This window comes from Balaenoptera acutorostrata, chromosome 4 (assembly GCF_949987535.1).
Source record: "Balaenoptera acutorostrata chromosome 4, mBalAcu1.1, whole genome shotgun sequence".
In the NCBI taxonomy this organism is placed as follows: domain Eukaryota; kingdom Metazoa; phylum Chordata; class Mammalia; order Artiodactyla; family Balaenopteridae; genus Balaenoptera; species Balaenoptera acutorostrata.
Window position 1 is genome coordinate 58,777,851 of NC_080067.1, and position 4,358 is coordinate 58,782,208.

The 4,358-nt window shown below is 33.2% G+C and overlaps 1 non-coding gene across 1 annotated transcript; it reads right to left on the reverse strand.

The window, feature by feature from the left end:
* Positions 1 to 3,390: 3,390 nt before the first annotated feature.
* LOC114236672 (small nucleolar RNA SNORA56) lies at positions 3,391 to 3,519 on the reverse strand. The gene has a single exon (XR_003622550.1). It is a non-coding gene; the product is annotated as a small nucleolar RNA SNORA56 (small nucleolar RNA).
* Between the last annotated feature and the right edge of the window lie 839 nt (positions 3,520 to 4,358).

Consider the following 4,358-nt stretch of genomic DNA (forward strand, 5'->3'; position numbering starts at 1 on the left):
TCATACATCTCTGTATTGAGTTGTTTCAATAAGCTTTTTACTTTTGTCAAAATGTAGTAGGAAATTTTTGTAATTATGTGTGGACTTGGATGCAGATAGACTCTATACTTATCTGTGCTTATTCTTTATTTACTAGTTAGATTGAGAAAGTCACTTCACCTGTCTAATCCTCAATTTCTGTATCTTTAAAGTGGGGATGATAATGACTATTCCCTTCATGTGGTTGATGTGAGGATTAAATGAGCTGCATGAAAATTCAAGAACATAAATAATTTGACAGAGTGTACACTCTTAGTAAGTGGAAATCATTCTGTCTTGGATAAAAGGGACCTTATTCTAATAGTGCTCCTTGCCCAGTCTGCTTATGTCTATTTAAGTTTCCCCCAGGAAGCTACGGTGTAGGGGAAAGGACTGTTTCGGGTCTTAAAGGCATGGAGCACTGAATTTAGTAAGTTTGAATGTAGGATTGACACAATACTGCATAAATAATAATGTTTTAAAAAATAGGTGATAACCAAGCTGTAATTTAATCTTCATAAATTTTTATTATAGGCAGCCTGACATATTTACATCTGTGACCAATTATAAAATAATTGTTAAACCAGTCAAGCTGTCAGAGTTGAAATGTTGATATATCTTGAGTTACATAGGTACCTGTTTTTTGTTAATTTATCTAAAATGCATTATATTCCTGGCATATGACTAGAAATTTATTTTGGGAGAAGATGCAGTCTCTTAGTGCTTCCTGGTTTTCCAAAATGGCTTGATGAAATATGCACTTGGGATAGTGATTCTCATCTGTGAAATGCATGGAGATTGAAAGTACTTAATCTTCAGAGCATGACCACTGGCATATATATCATTTGACTTCATATTTTGATAGTGTGTTTTTGTTCATTTTCAAAATATCTCATTCTTAAAGCACACTAAAGAAGATAACCACATATTTCCTACTGAGGGATAATGTCACAATTTCAGTTCATAATTAAAAATTACTTCATAGCAATTCCTTTTACAATATTTCAAAGTGTTATTGAAACGTGTTTTGTTTCCTTTCAGTAGATTTAAATGCACTTTGATTTGCATCATCTGTGATAGATATTTAGCCTTACAGTTAATTTCCCATTTGAAAGCACCTCAACATTTGAAAGAGAATATGTTTCCTTTTTTAATTCAAGCTGCCAGATGTTAGGGAAACTCATGGATATGGAGTGTTCTGTGGTAGCTATCATTTGAGGATCTTTTGCCCTGTGTCTTCCCTTGTTTCATTTCCCAGGCATGTTCCAGTGTCTTTTTTCAAAATGGCACTCACTTCCATTCAGAAGGGCACTACTTTAAGTGTATTTGTTTTTCATTTTTATTGTTTTGTTTCTTTGTGTGTTTTGACAGTTGTCTGAAAACAGATATTCGAGAAAGGACTCCTGATTTCACCCAAATATTACAGTTTTACAATATACTTGACCACCATTTTATGAAGAAATGTATCATTATTATAGCTTATTTTATTTTACATTTGGAAGTCGAAGCTCAACTGGTAATGTCTGCTTTTGGATATTTTGTACCATGTTCAAAATTGCTACCCTAAAGACTTAAAATGCATACAATAACATGCTACTTAGAAAATAGTATGATGATATTACCTGAATTTTGGTCATGAGATTTTAAAAAAAGAATGTGACAAGCTGTGCAAATGAATTTTTCATTCACTGTTGAAATGTTTTTAAAATGACAAGACTAGGTGCTGTGTGTACTAGTGAGGAAAAACAGACATAGAACTCACATATTCAAGGGTGGCCTCGTATATCTTACATTCTAATGGGGATACTAATATTAATCAGATAAAATCACACCAAAAAATAGGGGGGAGGGACAGTTTCCTTAAAGGATGGGTTGGACTTAGTTAAGTGAGGGGAGGAGGAAAACGTATTTCAGGTAAAGGGTACAGAGTAAGTAGAAGGCACTGAGGGATTGAGGGCATGCTGAATGAATGGGCTCTGAGAGACAGAGGGGAAGCAAGGAGAGATGAGAGAGGTAAGCGGGGCCAGACAGTCTTACAGAAAATTAAAACTGTGACTCAAGGAGAACCAGTACTTGGGACATAGAACTCAATGACTGTTAGATTCCTTTTCAATGTCAGTAGCTACCCATAGTCAGTTAATCATTATCTGAGGTTTCCATGTGTAACACATACACACACACACCCTGCTACATATACAAATTTAAGACAAACTTTTACAATTATGTTGATGATTAAGAAGAGCATAATTATTTTATATGGTATAAATTTAGATGTCCTCTAATTCGTTCCTTTTTCTCCCTTAGAAACTTAACAAGAACTGTAGCTAGCCAGTCCAAGATGAACCTAAACATTACTTTTTATATTAAAATTTAACTATCTCTCCATGTTATTAACTATATGATTATAATTTGTATATCATAGTAGAATATTCATTTCCTTCATTTTAAACTAATGACTAATTTAAATTTTAAATATTGCCTGTGAGTAATTTTCATAGCTAATAAAGAAATACTGAACATCTTACCAAGTTGAAGTTGAATAAGCTCTCCTATTACTGAACACAGTAATACCACGCATATTAGCAGCAGGACTTATCAGGCATTGGGGCTTCAGAATGCTTTCCGTCTATCATGGAATAGTTCTTCAGTTCCTTCTGAAAATAGCTCCTCACTGCTGTTCTTCTCCTTATTATTAGATGTAGTCTATATGTAGGACGTTTCAGTTCTAAAATTGAAGACAATTATTATCTTGATAATTGGGTATACTCCTGTGTGAACGTGCGTACCATTTAAATCTCTCAGCATCAGCTTATTGATTTTTTTCAGGGTCATAATTAGAAGCACCATCAATAATCTCAGTACAACAAAATGCTGTGCATGGTGCAAAGGATTTATTCGCTGAGTTGAACCTTACAATAAGGGGAAAGCATAGTTAATAGGATGAGTACCTTTAGTGATATGAGAGCATATTTAACGAGTACGCTCATGATATTTACGTCTTAATCATGTTATTTTTTTCTTTTATAGTGTGCTGACATGAGAAATCATTTTCTATTTTTTTTTCTCAATAATGCCGTAATTTCTCCTCCCAGCTGGACACAGTGCTTAAAGTGGTCTCCGCTACTCAGAAACTACTTCCACGTTTATATTCTTCTTTTTGGTGGTATCACGGTCCCTATCTCCAGGCTCGCCCACATTCTCCAGGGGAGCTTTGGCCTTCTTGTCCTTTTTCTTTTCCTTCTTGACCAACTGTGGAGCCACTGGAGATGTTTCTGTCGCTTTCATTTTCTTGCTTCCGATTTGGGGTTTTTACTGCTTTAGCAGCTGCCTGTGGGGCTTTTACTGCTTTGGCCATGACCTCTCTCTGGCAAGTAATATCTGGCAAGTCCAAAGCCATCATCAAAATACTGATGCTAGACAGAAGAACTCATCACTTACTGTTGCAGATTGACTCCCTCTAGAGACCCATGAGCCAGACTAGAAAGGGATAACTGTCTACTGCTCGTTTTCTATTTTACATTCTGTATTTTATCATTGTGAAAATAAATATTTTAAAATATATTAAATTTCAATTATTTTATATATTCTACTTATTCTGGCATGCCTACTTGATGTTAGACTCAAAAAGAAGCCCAAAATATCCACTTAAATACAAAATTCAAGATAAATGACATTTAACCAGAGGTAAGAAATATAAAAATTGAACCTATTATAACCACATTATTTTCTCTAGTTTTCGTATACTTTATTTCAAAACTGTATATAATAAGGGTGTCAGGATAAGTTAAGAAGGAAAAAAAACTAATAAAAAATATAAAGAAGTACCAAATATTACATAAACCTTAGTTCCCTAATACAATTATAATTTATACATATTTATAGATTGGTATAGATAGATATAGATATGTGTGTGTGTGTGTGTGTGTTTGTGCATAATTAAATATATTTCTTTTTAACATTTTTCAGCCATTTACTATTTCCTGAACTTTGGCCTGGTAATAAAAAAAGAAAAGAATGAGAAGAATGTAAGAAACTTCTACAAAAGAAAATGTTAGTTCAACTTGACAATTTTTAACCTTCCTTTAACACTTCATCATACTGTGCATGCAATTTAAAGTGAAAATGAGAATTCGTTTTTTTCAGAGCTATAGAGTGTTCAAAGCTTGGGTTGTTTAAAGTAGCTTTGGTTTTTAAGATTGTATTAGGGAGAGTTTTTAAAGAAACATTTATATTCATTTCAATTTTTAATTTAATTTGTATTAGGTTTCAATGCATTACATTTAGGGAATATATAGGTTTCAATTTTTTTTCTTTTTCTCTCATATACAGGTACTTATTAA